Source organism: Chlorocebus sabaeus, chromosome 18, assembly GCF_047675955.1.
Source record: "Chlorocebus sabaeus isolate Y175 chromosome 18, mChlSab1.0.hap1, whole genome shotgun sequence".
In the NCBI taxonomy this organism is placed as follows: Eukaryota; Metazoa; Chordata; class Mammalia; order Primates; family Cercopithecidae; genus Chlorocebus; species Chlorocebus sabaeus.
In genome coordinates this window covers 11,248,596-11,266,125 of record NC_132921.1, presented here as the reverse complement: position 1 = coordinate 11,266,125, position 17,530 = coordinate 11,248,596, and the positions used below count along the sequence as shown (strand labels likewise).

At 33.1% G+C, this 17,530-nt stretch overlaps 1 protein-coding gene and 1 pseudogene across 3 annotated transcripts in view; one reads left to right on the top strand and one right to left on the bottom strand.

Moving 5' to 3' along the window:
- CCDC102B (coiled-coil domain containing 102B) overlaps positions 1 to 17,530 on the top strand; it is a 300,046-nt gene that overhangs the window by 275,012 nt on the left and 7,504 nt on the right. The gene's annotated exons all lie outside the window — the stretch shown is intronic.
- LOC119620530 (U2 spliceosomal RNA) lies at positions 10,892 to 10,993 on the bottom strand (annotated as a pseudogene).

Genomic DNA, 17,530 nt, shown 5'->3' with positions numbered 1-17,530 from the left:
GTTTAACCTTTTAGTAAAAATCTTATTCCCAACTCATGTTTCTTAACTTATTTAGTGGGAATGAGGCCTAGATTAGCATCTTTCCTTTTTGACCATACATATAAGATGTGTTTGATAGTAACAATTTTTAAACGAAAGCATCAATATTTTTGGTTAGCTCTTAATTTGTTTTAAAACTTTATTGATATTTTAATCTAGCTTTTCCTATAAGTAACCTCTTTATTTTGGTCTTTTATCAGAAATCTGGTACAATATATTAGTAATTTTCACCCAGAATGATAAGCAGTTACCATTCCTTTCACAAGTGAAGAACTGCTTGGATTGCATGGAATTCTAGGTTCACAAAATATTACCATCAATGAACATCATTCCACTATCTCAGCATTACAGAAGAAATATCTGCCATCAGTTTTTCCCGTTGAAAGTATACTCTTTTTTCTGCCAAATTACTAAAAAGTGTTTTATTCTTATGTTTGAATGTGACCAGAATATACCTTAATATAAATACTGGCTAATAAATTTAATGTAATTGTGAAGAGCACGTTCGATTTCTATGTTCAAATCTTTCCGTTTTTCTGAGGAAGATTTTTTAGTACAATATAATGTCTTACATATTTGTATTTTTCTTTCTTTTCCTTCTACCTCTTGATCATCAATTATTCCTTCAGAAGCACTAAATATAACTGCCGTCACTTTTTGTTTGGTAGATCAATTGTATTCTTCTTAAGCATTAAACTCAGATTGTTTTTTTCCTCTGAGTTCTGGGAAAACTTTTAAAGTTTGTTAAATCTTCGTTGTTGCTAGTATTCCGCACTCAAGAAAAATTAAAAATACGTTTTATGGGTTTCCTTGTATCTTTTTTTCTAATATTAGACAACTCTTTCCTTTTGTTTTCATCATTGACTAAACATACCCTCTCCCTACCACATTCCATGCCTCCCTTATAAATGTCATTTTACATTGCATCTCAGGTGATGCCTAACAGAATTAAACACGCATACACACACAAGATCCAAATTTAAATTTTCTCCAAATATTTATGCTGAACCCTAAAAATATTATATCCTTTCTGATTCTAATATATTATTTCTCTTTGAGCAAATATTCTTGCTTTCAAAAATATTATGTTAACTATTTGTCTTCTGTCCTCCTCCCCCTCACCCCCCGCCTTGTACGAGGAGATATTTATTCAGGTCAAATGGCCTACATTATAATGCATTAATTTAAAGTTTTTTAGTACTCATCATCTATGATTCAAATGGAATAGAGAAAATATGATAACCTTAAACTTACAGCAAAAATGAGAGTTTCCCTTGACAATTTAGACAATGAGTCACCAAAATTGGGGATGAGAATAAAACTATTGGCATTAAAGTGTAGCGTTCAGGTCGTACCAGTTTAGCCATCTTTGAATGGTTTCTTACATTCTTCTTTTAAAATGCCCTCTAAACTTTGCAAAAGCTGAAAACACTTCAGCAGCACTGGAAACTATCAGGGTGCAACATTTCTGGTATGAACAGAGCACAGGGGTGCTGTCAGCAAGTAGCAGAACGCACATGCCCAGCTCAGCACCATGAGGATCTCTGGTTTTCTCCTCTCTCAGTCGATTCCACAGATGTCCCTACTTCGCCTGCTTTCTGTCCTACTTTTAGTTTTTCTTTGCCCTTCAGTTCAGAAGAGTGTGCTTCATTTTGGTTGACAGCTTTTATGTCACCACATGAATGATTCCCATTTTCCACCTTTGCTCTCTATCCCTTTCTGCCAAAGCAATTCTCTCCTCCTGTTCTGACAGGAACTCTTGGCAAGGAAGAAAAAGAATATGAACTACTTCAGAATATACAGTATCAACAGTTGACTTCAGACCCAACGTGTTAAAGGTTTTCTACTTGGCTTTGACTGTGGTATGCTTTGTACCAAAATTACTGTATTACTTTATAATCATCAAAGTTCAGTATTTTGGGTATTTTATGGCCATAAATGTATAAATATTATGCAAAGACAGTCAGCTGCTAACTGGCTTTTTTAATGGTTTGTGGTCTAGAATTGTGCTGTGGTTGTTATAGATCAATTAATTATTACTTGGGATTTGATATTCTGCCTTTCCAGTACAGAATACTTGATAACAAAAGCGTAATACATTATTCTTAAAACAAAAACAGAACAATTTTTCAATGTGTAGAATATGTTCATATTTCTAAGGCTCTCCCCATCGCTTCAACAGTGGATTAGATCAGCAGATTTGCAGTAGTGAAGAATATTAAGAGATACCTGAGAAGGAGCTGACTAGAAAAATATTATCTTTTCTATTCAATTTCCAGCATTGAAAATTAAAATTTTGAACAGCACTGTGCAATAGAAATAGTGGATTCACAGTTATGAGTCACATTGAAAAAGAACAAAAGTACTGATAAAATTAACATTGATGATATCTTTTATTTAGCCCAACATATGCAACCTATTACCATCATCAACATGCCATTAATATTGTAAATGAGCTGTTTTTATTTTTGTATTTATTTTACAATTAGTGCAGCTCATCTCTATTTGTACTAGCTGCATTGTAGTTACTCAATTGCCCTGCATGGCTAGGGGCTATCATACTGGAAAGTGCAGAAGTAAACTAAGGTAAAGAATATTTAAGTTCTTAAAAAAAAAAAACAGTAATAAACACTTGAGGAATAAAATAAAGTTCAATTTTAATTCTAGTAGTTACAAGGATTTGATTTTGGACAAATCGCCTGATTACTTTTTATGAGAAGTTTCTATTTGATTTTTTATAGAGATGATATTTTTTGTTGAAATATAGTCCACTTTTTTATCCAGCATGATTATGTTTTTCTATATATTCCACGATGTATAAATCTTGTCTATTGTGAAATCATTCTCTAAAACTCCAACATCTGGATTTTCTCTGCATCTGCTTGCACTGATAGGTTTGTTGTGATTATCAGTCATTTATGCATACATTTTTCACATTATAATTTTTAAGTTTATGCTGGACATTATATGTTATGGTACAGCAACTATGCATTATGTTTTCATCCTCCAAGAACATTAGATTCTATTCTTCAAGCTATTAAGAGAGAATCACCCTTTTTCTGTTGATACTTGGGTTTTAAGCCATTTTAGCACAGGTCTCCTTCAACTCTTTAACTTATCCCCATATTGAAAGAGAGGACTTACCAGTAACACATGCTTTTACTTGTAGGAATGGTGTTTCTGGCATCTCAACTGAAGCTTAGTGTGTACCAACTCTCTCTACTATGATTGGGAAGGAACTTCAACATCTCCTGAGTGAGGCCTCTGGAAACTCAGCTCATAAGTTCTCTGCAGCTGTTTACTGCTTGACCTCTTAGCATCTTGTCCCGCACATGGTCAGCTGAAAAATTGTCACAGGCCCTCAGCAACATTTTATGCAGATGCTCGGAGGACTTCTTGGCACTTTCCTCCTTTCTGATATTTTGCCATCCAAATCCCTACCACTTTCACAGCCCCAGACTCTGACCTCTGATTTCTCCTCCCACTCATACTGAGACCTTTGGTCTCTGTCTGGCTCCCTTTATCTGTGCAGCAATTTGAAACATTCCCCTAGCGAAAAATCCAAGGTTAATGTAAGTCTTACTTCATGTGCTTCCTTTTTCTTAAATATCATAGTGTGGGCTGATGCGTTCAAACATGTTTTCACACCTCTTAAAATACATTTTGCTCCAAGTTTATAATTGTTTACAGCTGTTGGATAAGTTTGATATCAGCTACTTTGTTTTATTCAGAAACTATTAAGTTCTTGACATCTATTTTTGCCACTCCCTAATAAATCCGAAAATTTGATTAAATCTCCTTCTACGTTTAAACTTTCTGTCTTTTTGTTATTTCTTTGGTTTAAATTATTATCTCTTCTCTAGATTCCTACAATAGCTTCTAATTCATGTCTCCACTTCCAGGACATACTCTACATTAAACAGTTGTCTTCTAGAAACACAATTTATCTTCCTTCCTTCCTCCCTTCCTCCCTTCCTTTCTCCCTCTCTCTTTCTTTCTTCTCTCTCTTCTTTCTCTTTCATCTCTCTCTGTCTTCTCTTTCTTCTCTTTCTTTCTTCTCTGTCTCTGTCTCTCTCTCTCTCTCTCTCTCTTTCTCTCTCATCTGTATTTTTGTTAGAGATGGGCTTTCTGACAGGGTCTGTATTTTTAGAAGAGATGGGATTTCACCATGTTGGCCAGGCTGGCCTGAAGTTATCCACTTGCCTCAGCCTCCCAGAGCGCTGGGATTACGGGTGTGAGCCACCATACCTGGCCACAATTTTGTCACTCTGCAAGTGAAAGCTATTCAATAGCTTCTCTTTAAACTTAGAATAAATCTTTGAACTCCTTACACTGACCTATAAAATTTAGGATGATGTAAGCTTTCTAAATGCTTTTCTATGCACTCTCTGTCCCTGCTCTATGCTTCAGTAGCATTGATTTTTTTTTTAATTTCTTGAATCTGCACAGCTTTGCCCATAGCAATATTTTTGTACAGTCTGTTTTTTATGACCATGACATTGTGTTCATCATTTTTCCCCTGACTTCCTTCTCTTGCTTTATGTGACAAGTTAAATGTTCTTTCAATGAGGCATTTCCTGATCACATAGAACTTTACCCTTAATCTCATAGCACCCTGATCTTTTGATTCACAACACACCAAAGTATGACTTCCCACTTGTGTACAGGTATATGCTCTTATGTAACGTCTTTATTTTCTACTAGATATAAACATCATGAGGAGAAGGATCATATCTTTATTTTTTGCCATATTGTGCCCAGTGCTGCTTCTTGATATGTAGTGTATAAAGTATTAAATACTTATTGGTATATACTAAGTGTTAAACAATTATATTTGAGTTAATGAAAAACATATTAAATAATATTTAAGTTCAGAAAGAGTTTTAGAAATCAACATTTGAAGCTTAATGGAGAATCAATATTGTTAAAGAATTTTAGAAAATTGGAACTAGAAGAAACCACAATCATCATTTTCATGTAATGATGCTACTGATAACATTGTCTGCACTGAAATCACTACAGTGTTGAGGAACTCACTATTTCACAAGGAAGCGTATTTTATTCTATGCCTGTTATTTAAAAACTGTTTTCTCATGTTTAATATAATTTAACACTATATTGAATTGTTTTACTTATAATCTTATGACAATAGTTATCTCAGTTTTACAAAGAAATATGAAAAAATTGTACGTATATTAGGTTGGTGCAAACATAATTGTGATTTTTCCATTATTTTTAATGGCAGAAACCATAATTACGTTTGCACCAACATCATATTTTGTTTCATTTGTGATTTCTTCTGAAAGCTAAACACTCAAAAGATACAATTAAAAATTATTATTTTATTTCCTTGAATGTTGAAAAATGATAAAAGATTATATTTTATTTCCTTGAATATATTGATTATATCTCCTTGAATGTTGAAAAATGATAAAGGATTCCAGGATCCTTTATCATAATTGGAATTATTTATGTTATATATTGGATTTGTGTCTTTATCCTCATTTGCTTTAATGATCCACATTTGCGGGCACTGCAAATAAGAAATTTTGAGTATTAGACAAAATTTAAAAAATATAAAATTGATTTTAAAGAACCAAACTTATGGAAAAAAATGTTAGTTAACATTAAGAAAGATGTATTAAACATTTTTGTCTTTATAGTGTTCACATTTTCTCATTAGTTATATTATCATCAAAGAAATGAAAATATATGGATGGATAGATGCATTCAAGTAAATAAAATATCATATTTTTAAGAAGACTCATATGTAATGTGCAAAAGTCAATTTACTTTAGTATGTGTGTATATAATCATTTAAATATATGAGTTGGAAATATATCTATGCTCTATATCACATAACTGAAATTATGATCAAATTAGAAAATATATTTGAAATCTTTTTTTAATGTTTAAATTTTTTTTCTGTCTCTGAATCATTTTTATTACCACTATTACTTAGGACATAGAGGTTTGCCTACAGAGTGACCCATTTTTTCCTAGGTATTTTTGGGTACTATATTAGATACTTCTAAAATTGTAATACCTTTTATGGGTCACTTAGAAACCATTAAATGAGTCATTGTTTCAGTACAATAAGTTACATTTGCAGTATTGCTGCCTATGGACCATTATTAATCTAGAAAAATGAAAGTGGTGGTCTAATTACCTAATTCTTTTCAGATTCTGGCTGAATAAAAATATAAACTAAATGATATAAAATGGTGTTTCAAACATTATGTTAAAATCAAATAGGACAAATATTGTTTAAATTTTCATATATAAAGTGATTGCTTACATAAAAATACGTAAGCAATCCTTGTTAAGATAGTACTATAAGATTATTCATTGCTCTTCCTTCCTCTGCCCTAACCTCAGTTGGAGATAAAACCTAGGCTTTGTGCTTCTTGTTTTTAGAAAGAAGGTCTCCTTCTATTGCCCAGGCACAATGCAGTGGCACAATCACAGGTTAATTCAACACTGAACTCCTAAGCTCAAGGATCCTTCCTCCCCGAGCCTTTTGTGAAGCTAGGACTATAGGCATGTGCCACCACAACTGGCTAATTTTTTAAAGGAATTTTTTTAGAAACAGGGTCTTGCTACATTGCCCAGGCTGGTCTAGAATTCCCGAACTGAAGCAAACCTCCAGCCTTAGCTTTTCAAAGTGCTGAGACTGCAGGTTTGAGCCCCTGTGTCTTGCCCTAAAATCTATTCTGATAAACTTAATAAGAAACACAGACATGTTCAGTGATACAAAGAGAAGTCTCCATTGACCAGAAACAACATAGACACGCACAACAGCAGTAGAGTTGTAGCTGGGGGACTGCCTGTCTCTGGATCCAAATATGGACAGTGGGAACTGGGAATACGACTCCTTGAGGGTGATGATGATCAAAGTCATCCCTTACAAAGCGGAGTGGAGAGAGGAAGCAAGAACATTAAAGAAAATCACAAGATTTCCAAACTTTTTCATCAAATCAAAAGCATGTTGCCTAATTGATCACATAAATAGAGGGAATACACTCAAATAAATAACTTTAAAAAATTTTAAATGGAATATAACTAAAGTTTTAGTTGACATTTATAAAATGAAGATTATGGAAAAGTTTAGACCATTAAAATTGCAAATTTAAGTGATATTAAATTTTGTAGAGAACAATTTCTAGTATTTTACAAAAAAGAACCGTAAAATAATTATTAAGTATTTTGCTCATTCATTAAATTTCTTATGCCTCCTTGAAACAAATAAGCCATGTTATAGAGCTGGGTTTTATTGGTGAATTTTGCCAGAAACTTAAGGAACAGATTTTAAAACATATTTTAGAGAAGCTCAAAAAACCAATTTCCTAACATTTTTATGAGGTAGTAAATTATTGACAGTTAATTAGAACCATGTAACGAAAGAGAATTATAGGCTGAGCATGGTGGCTCACACTTGTAATCCCAGCACTTTGGGAGGCCTAGGTGGGTGGATTGCCTGAGCTCAGGAGTTCAAGACCACCCTGGGCAACATAGCAAAACCCCATATCAACTAAAACATACAAAAAAATCATCTGAGTATGGCAGTGTCTGCCTGAGGTCCCAGCAGATTGGGAAGCTGAGGTGGGAGGATCACTTGAGCATAGGAGATCCAGGCTGCAGTAACGCGTGGTTTGTGCCACTGCACTCCAGCCTGGGTGACAGGGTAAGACCCTGTCTCAATTATTTTTTAAAAGAAAGGAAGAGAATTACAGATTAATCTATCATTATGGGCACAACAAAAATCCTAAGTGATGACCCAGGAAAATGGGATCCAGAAGTGCTATAAAATACTCATCAAGATCATACAGTGTTTAGTCTCAGAATTCAAATAAGTTTCTCTAGCAGAAAATTTAAGAATTAACTTCACCACTCCAATTAACTGAGAAAGTTATATGATTATTATAATAAAGTTGCATGAGTATATGATTTTAAAGTGGTATTATTAAAAATAATACCATTTAAAAATAGTGACATGTATTTATGACAAAAGCTAGGAACATAAAAGGACTTCCTTAACCTAGTTTAAATTTCTACTTGAAATGCATAGCAAATATTATTCTTCACAGTGAAGCACAGAAGCACAAAACCTCTCAATGAATTCAGAAACAAACAGAAACAACAGAAAACATTACTACTATCTCTCCTAATCTGTATTATACCTTAGTAAAGCAAAATTGTATAGTAATAAAGCAAGAAAAAAGATATAAATGTTGGAAAAAAAGAGACCTATGTAGTGGTAAAATACATATCTAAGACGATGTATAGAAAAGTTACACAAATGAAAATAACGTGCTTTTTTTTTTTGGTGAAAGTTCAACAGACAATCTAAAAACATAACACCAGTGAGCAACGTGAAGCCTTCCCACTAAGATCCAGAGCAAGGAAAGGAGGTCCCCTCTCACTACTGCTGTTCAACAACATTCTGTAAGCCCGAATGCAATGCAGTAGAATTAGAAAAGTAACTAAATGGTATAGAGATTGGAAAAGATTTAGTAGAATTATCTTTGTTAATGTCTCTGTAGAAAATCCAAAAGAATTGAAAAAAAAATACTTGCTACTAATGAGCAAGATAGTTTGTAGGATGCAAGGTTAATATAAAAAAAATCACATTTCTATATATCAACAATGAATAAGTGAGATTTGAAATTAGAAACAGAATACCAGTTACATTACCACCCCAAAAAGAAGCATGTAGGTAAAATGTAACCAAAGGTATTCAAGGTCTATAATGAGGAAAACTACAAAACTCTGATGAAAGACACCAAACAGGAACTAAATAAATGGAGAGAGATTCCATGTACATTGGTAGGAGACACAGTTATCAATACATCAGTTCTTTCCAGCTCAGTCTATAGATCAATGCAATACCATTCATAATTCTAGCAAGTTATTTTGTGGATACTGAAAAACTAATGATCAAGTTTATATAAAAGGGAAACAGGCCCAGAATAGCCAACACAATATTAAAGGAGAACAACGTTAGAGGATTGACACTGCCTGACTTCAAGACATACTATGAAATACAGTAAACAAGACAGTGTAGCATTAATGAAAGTAAAGAAAAATAGATCAATGGAACAGAATAAACATCCCAGAAGGAGGCTCACATAAATATAGGTAATTGATCTTTCACAAAGAAACAAAGGCACAAACAATGGAGAACAGCAAGAAAAAAATATTTTCCACAAATGATCCTGGAACAAGTGGATACCCACATGCAAAAAAAAGAAGAAAGAAGAATCTTGATGTAGACCTTCCAAGCTTCACAAAAATTAACTCAAAATGGATCACAACTGTCAAACACAAAACAAAACCCATAAAAGATAATATAGAAGAAAGTCTAGGTGAGCTTTGGTTTGGCTATGACTTTTTAGATGTGATACCAGAAGCACAATTTGTGAAAAAAATAATCGATAAGATGGACTTCATTAAAATTAAAAGCTTTTGCTCTGTGAAAGACTATGTCAAGGGATAAGAAAGGAAGCCATAGACTGGGAGAAAATATTTACAGAAGACATATTAACTGCTATTAAAAATATACAAAGAACTCTTAAAACTTAATAAGAACACAAGCCAATGAGCCAAAGACCTGAACAGACACATCAACAAAGAAGACATGCAAGTGGCAAATAAACATACGAGAAGATGCTTCACATCCTATATCATCAAGGAATTGCAAAATAAAACAACAATGAAATACCACTAAATATGTATTAAAATGGCCAAAATCCAAAACACCAAAAACACCAAACGCTGGCAATGATGTGGAGCAACAAGAACTCTCATTCATTGCTGGTGGGAATTCAAAACGGTACAGCCAATTTGGAAGAAAATTTGCCAGTTTCTACAAAACTAGATGTATCCTTACCGTATGACCCATTCGTTGTACTCTTTTGTATTAACCGAAAGGAGTTGAAAATTTATGTCCATACACATCTGCACATGTGTTTATAGCAGTTTTATTCACAATTGCCAAAACTTGAAAGCAACCAAGATGTCATTCAGTAGGTGAATGGATACGCCAATTGTGGTACATCCAGATAGTGTAATACAATTCATCATTAAAAGTGATAGCCATGAAAAGACAAGGACAAAATAAATACATATAACTAAGTGAAAGAAGCCAATCTGAAAAGGATAAGTACTAAAAATTCCAGCTATGTGATATTCTGGAAAAGGAAAACCTATGGAGACACCAGAAGGAACACTAGGTGCCAGGGGTTGAGCCGAAGAAAGGAACGAATAGGCAGAGCACAGAAGACTTTTAGAGCAGTGCAACTGCCCTCTATGATACTATCATGAGGGATACATGTTACTTATATTTGTCTAAACCCATACAACACCAAGAGTGAACCCTCACATAAACTATGAACTCTGGATGAAAATGATCTTTCAGTGTAGGTTTATCAGTTGTAACAAATGTATAATGTCATCTGGTGGGAGATGTTGATAATCGGGAGATCTATGCATGTGTGGAGCCAGAGGCTAGAGAAGATATCACTGTACCTTCCTTTCAATTTTGCTGTGAAACTTAAAATTCTTCTGAAAAACATCAGTTGAAGAAAAAAAAAAAAATTATCTAAAACCTATGAACAAAAAATTTAGATGTATTTCAATAATTCAAACATATATGTGAAATTCTTTTTGAGAAGATTACAAAATTTTTGTAGGTCTTGAAAGAAGTCATAAATAAACGAGGAGCTTGCATTTATGGGTAATACATTACAATAAGAATGTCATTTCTCCCTAATCTTTACATTTACCCAGAATACCAACAGAAATCCGCATAGAATTTGTCAAATTGTACTGAAATTAACATCAAAGACAGCAAAGAGAATAAATTTCAAGAAAAGCTATGTCTTTTCTGAAATAAGTTTTAAACTGATAAGAACAGATACTACACTTGATCTTAGCCAAAAGGCTGAGAAGCAATGAAAAATGCTTTAAAAAAGAAGGGTACTTCCATATCATCAGATGTCAATAGGCATTTACATCCGTAATAATTAAGATAATGTATATTGTTGCATAGATAATATGCCATGTTTGCTGATATTGTGAAACATTTTATGTCAAATAGCATGTATTCAACTAAATTCATGAAGAAATAACCTTTGAACTGTAATTTCTATTAATTAATGTCAAATACATCATTAAATGCCCTTAACATTTTTCTAGGAACTTTTTCCTTCTGATATTTTTATCTGAATAATTAACACATTTAAAAACATGGTCAAGTGCTGTATGTATGTCTGATAATTTACATTACTTCTAAAATGAACTAACAACAATATGAAAACCTAAGTACCAATGGTCTCCTTTTTATTTATTTTTTGAGACTGAAGTATTTTCACTGTATTTGTAGAATAATAGTTACAGATGCACACATATGGGGTATATGTGTATCTGTTATAGTGAGTGCGGCCAGGCATGGTGGCACACGCCTGTAATCCCAGCACTTTGGAAGGCCAAGGCGGGCGGATTACAAGGTCAGGAGATCGAGACCATACTGGCTAACAATGTGAAACCCCATCTCTACTAAAAATACAAAAAATTAGCTGGGCATGGTGGCGGGCGCCTGTAGTCCCAAGCTACTCATGAGGCTGAGGTAGGAGAATGGTGTGAACCCAGGAGGCGGAGATTGCAGTGAGCAGAGATCGCGCCACTGCACTCCAGCCTGGGTGACAGAGCGAAACTTGTTCTCAAAAAAAAAAAAAAAATTGTGAGCGCAATGAGATCAAGAATGTTCTTTGTTTTGCTCTTTGCTTTATAACTAACACCGAGACCAATTTCTGGAATATATCATGTGTATAAGAAATAAACATGGGAAGGGCAACAATTTTCTTGAATGAAAAATATTTTCCATTAGAAAGTAAAGCAGTTTCTTTTCTTTATTTCATTTTATAAAAACGTTATATCATGGCAGGTGGGCAAGGAATTTTGTGTTGAAAATGTGAAACATAAGTCATTTGGTGTATTTCAACTTTGTAAAATATATTTTTGGGGAGAAACTGAGTATCAGAAAAAAATTATGGAGTAAAAGCAAGGCAATGTTAAACAAGTGTCAGCTTGCCAATTTTTCTATATTTGTAAGTCGATATTTCTTTCAGAAATACATCTTGAGATTGAATATATAATATTTACAAGATCTGCAGAAATAGAGCCATTATCTTTGTTATTTTTTTCCTAAGTCATGAATCAAAATGCTGATGTAGTACGAAAACGTATTTAAGTTTAAGAGGCAAGGTGAATAAAGCAATAGGAAAGCTCTGACATGTTAAAGGATAAAATTGCAAGACTAAACATTTTAATTTTTCTTGAGGGGTGTGTTTGTGTGTGTGTGTGTATTTGCATTTATTGGAAAATAAATGGCTGACCACTTTTCATATATTTTATTTGCGTTTAATATTTTGATTTACATTGTTTCTCAATGAACTTTCATAGTCTTTCTCTTATTTTGGTTTGGAGAAGAAAAATTTCAATATGAATGGGCAAATTTTCTTCTAAGTAATCTATGTATTTCTAAATATTTTTTGTTATTTTAATGATTAAGAAAATTATAAAATAGAAAACATTCTATGGTTATTTAATTCTTCATGTTAAGAGAAAAAGGAAATTAAAACCAAATTAATCAACTTCCTAAATGAATGATCACATTGTATATTAAATAGTATTTAATTGCCATTTTATATTATAACAAAATAACTCACAATCACCATTATTATGGTGGCTGTACTTTTAGTAGAATTTGCTGTACAGCTGCCTAGAGCATTTTTATATGCCCTTTTATCAGACATACAGAAATACAAAAATACATATATTATTTTAACATATAAAGTTGTCCAGTTTGGTGATAAGAATTGAGGTATAGGAGGAGGTAAAAGAAAGAGATCTAATGTTTTTTACCCACACAAATAGATATAAGTGAAATATATTCAATCAATTTATCATTTTAATCAATCATATATGCTATTTCTATTTATGATCTTTAAATATTACTATATTTATTATCATTTTTCATAATATCTTAGCTCAGTGCTAGATTTTTATATAGAATTAAAGCAAGGCATTTGATCTATTTTAAGGAATATGTTACCATTGTTGTACCCACAGTTATTTCTAAAATAAGAGCAATGGCCTTGAATTCTAAGATGTGTGTCTAGCTCTTCACAATTACCAGATTATGCTAAGTAAAAATTATGTAGAGTAATGGAACTTAAATTTTATATTTGTTTTCCATTCTAATATAAAATAAATAAACCATTTACACCCAAATATACTCTATTATTTTCAAGTAACCTGGAATGTGAATTAATAATTTGTAATCTAATATATTACATAATATTTGTGAATATTTCATTACATTTTTCTATCTTAAAATTAAGCTATGATTATAGAAATTTTTATTTCATCTTCCTGATAAATTTACCACATTCTCTGCACTTTGAAAATGCCTTTTGTGTGTAGATTTCCATTTCTTCTCACCTTATCTTAATTTTTTTTTTTGAGACGGAGTCTTGCTCTGTCGCCCAGGCTGGAGTGCAGTGGCGCCATCTTGGATCACTGCAACCTCCGCCTCCTGGGTTCACGCTATTCTCCTGCCTCAGCCTCCTGAGTTGCTGGGACTACAGGCGCCCGCCACCACACCTGGCTAATTTTTGGTATTTTTTAGTAGAGATGGGGTTTCACAGTGTTTAGTCAGGATGGTCTTGATCTCCTGACCTCGTGATCCGCCCGCCTCGGCGTCCCAAAGTGCTGGGATTACAGGAGTGTATCTTAATATTTTATATATTTTCCTGCTACCATATCTATGACTGTTCAATAACTCCAATTATAATTTAGATATTTCTTTTAAAATTGACTTGTTTAGGAGAAAATGCAGATCATGTCAATAAACAAAACTATTTCTCTTTATGGTTTTTATATCTTAAATTATCTTTTTCTTTGTTGTATTTTCATGATTTAATATTAAACTTAGTCATTTGTACGACATGGGTTTATATTTCTTAGTTTATGTAATCCATAGGCACATAGGACTCACTGCTTAAGAAACCTGGGATTAGAATATTCATGCAGCTCTTCACTTTTGCAATATTATCTCAACATTATTATTGCCACGTCTGTCAAGAACACTATAGAACTCTTGCTGTGAAACTTGCTTACACAGTCAGATGCGAGGACAAAAATATTGATTGAATCACGGATGATTTTCTAGTACCACAGCAGATGCTCCATGTTTACTTATGCTTATTAAATTTTGATGATTAATCATTTTATGACATGTAATTGACACACTCAAATAGCAAAAATTAATAATGACAAGGTATTCCAATTTAAGAAGTGTCTTCCACTTTCAGAAATGCCCATTTTGAAAAATGCTGATATTAAGTAAAAAGAAAGTGGTCTAAGTTGTTAAGGTAAATTTGCATGTGTATAAGCAGAAAGTTGGCAGAGTTTGCATTTTTAACTATAAGAATAATGGAAACATCTCAGTGACCCATGCAAAATCTAACTTTCCCCATTCATTGGAAATAATGTAAGAACATAAATGCCAATAATCTGTAATATAACTTTTACAAAATTACACTTTATTTATGTCTTTTCATGGTAAATAAAAATAGCTATATGTATTCTAATATTCAGTAACTCACTTATGTATTATAGAATTTCTGGCTCAGAAACAAAGAATGAAATGTGCTTATGGGAGGGAGAGAGAAAGGGGGGAAGGAAGGGAGGGAGGGAAGAAGGGAGAAATGAAAAAAAAAAGAGGTTGCTGAGTTGCTTCTTTAACTTCTTTAAGACATTAAGTGCAGAATTGGAACCCACCTACCCTGCTGAATCTTCTGCTTACATTATATACTTCATTGCATTAAATTTGCTTGAGCTCTGCTCTTCACATTTCAGCAATGTTAGCTTTATTTATTACATTTATTTTTAAAAGTCTGTCACCTCTTAGCATCTAAAAATAAGTGCCTTCATTTATTTAAACTATATTGTGAAATATTATTTCTGGTCATGGAGTCAAAAATTTAGAGTTTCTCTACAAAATCTAAGATTTAGTGTGTATGTTTTTTATTTAAAATATTAAATTTTTAAAAAGATATCAGAAATGTTGACTCAGCAGTAATAAAACTTACAGGCACGATTTCACAAGCCAAAAAATGCCCACAACTATTTTCAATGAGGAGCCAGCGTCTGATGGGTTTTATTAGCACTAATTTGCAAATCTAAGTTACAATGGTTAGAACGCTAAGGGACTTTATCAAATTAGGATATTAAAACTTTGGATGGTCAATTGATGTTTCTACTTAATTTCCTAAGTTATTTACTAACTGGTTATATATTGGAGAAAGTTACCTGTACAGCGATTAAATATAAACTGCATATGATGGTGTTTTGCTTGTTATTAAAATATTATACCCCATTATTAATATCAAAAATTAGAATCACATTCATCATTTAAGAGAGTTCCAAACTTCGTTGTATTTTAATTTAACCATGAGATGAGCTATTTAGGAGTCTGAAAGCAGTTATTCACTGAGCTGCAGAATGGTTATATTAGGAAAGTCTGAAAATGAGTGATCAAGTGTTTCTGAACGATCCACCCTGCAAAATTCCAATATTACCTTTTTCTTTTCTTCTCCTATATACCTGCTAATGCTCACTTCCAAAGTGTATCTATTTCAACTGACACCCGCACTTAGACCTAATGGTAGACGAGGTCTTTGCCACTATTTAACCCATTACCAAGGTCGTTACGTGCAGCCACCAGCCTTCTCTGCTGGACCACCCTTCCCGAGTGGCCATCTTCATGCACCTTCCGTCTGATTCTGCAGAGCAATAGAGAATTTCTTGACTTGGTATGCTTTTTGCATTTACAAATCAAATCTCTATTATCTGCATGCAGCCCTACCTTCCTTATACCAGAATTACATACAAGTTTTTCTTCTTTAAAACAAATTTATGGCCGGGCGCGATGGCTCACGCCTGTAATCCCAGCACTTTGGGAGGCCGAGGCAGGCGGATCACAAGGTCAGGAGATAGAGACCATTCTGGCTAACACGGTGAAACCCCGTCTCTACTAAAAAATACAAAAAATTAGCCGGGTGTGGTGGCGGCGCCTGTAGTCCCAGCTACTCGGGGGGCTGAGGCAGGAGAATGGCGGGAACCCGGGAGGTGGAGCTTGCAGTGAGCCGAGATTGCGTCACTGCACTCCAGCCTGGGCGACAGAGCGAGACTCCGCCTCAAAAAAAAAAAAAACACACCAAAAAAAAAACAGAAAAAACAAATTTATCCTATTTTGTTCTTGATCTTATTTTATTCAGCTTATCTGGAATCTGAACTTTGTCATAAAAATTATTGTCTCTCTTCATACGTTCTCCAACCTTTCTTTATGCTTGTCCCTTCCATGTAGGCGATTGCATGTACTCAAGCCTTTGAAAGAATTACAAACCCAAACATTGCTAGGCCAATACTGCCTGCTCTTACAATTCTAATGTTTGTCTTTAACTATTTTTCTTGCGAATTCCTTGGGCTTCATATTCTCAAGTTACGCATTGCTATGTCCAATTCCTCAATTGTCATTTATTTTAACTTAAACACTCTTAAAATGAATACTATATGCTCAGCACTATTCTAAGCGTTATGTATGTATGTATTATATGTGTGTATATGTTATCTCAGTCCACCTGTTTTTTAATATCTTGCAAAATAGTTTTAATTTATAATTATAAAAGCAATATTTACTTATTCCAGACAAAATTTTAGACCACATAAAGTAAAACACAAAAGTTATCCACAATCTCAGAAACAAAAACTGTTCACTGATAATATTTTGCTCTATTTTGCATATTTTTGTGATTGCATGTGTGTATACATGTTTTTTGTACATATAGTGTTAGGTGTGTATTTAAATAATCATAAAGACTTGTGGAATACTCTCTGCTCTACATTTTGTCTAAGCAAAAACTAACTCATCTAATTTCACCATCAACTTTATATTTTTGCCATTTCACAAAGGAGGAATCTGAAGAAAAAGAGATTTAGGTAACTTGCTAAGAGGTGGAAATAGTATTGGCATTTTAGTAGTCTGTCTCCAGAGTTCATAATGTCTACAATGTATCTTACACAACTTTGTTGTGAACAGGCACACGCACCCATGGTCTCATAAGTATGCTAAATAATATATATTTATATACTAAATATATGCCGATGTATATTATAGAGTCACAATTTTGATGTCTATGCAAAGTTGAGCATTTTTCATCAAAAATGTATGTTTAATATTTTACAAATATTTTAAAACACCATTTAATAGATTCATAATATGTTAAGATATGAATATACTATTTTTAAAAATTACTTTCCTGTTGTTAAACATTTAGTTTTATCCTTTCATATTTTAAAATATTATAAGTATTATTTTAAACTTATTTTATTGTTTTAAACTTATTATAAACAACCATATTTATAT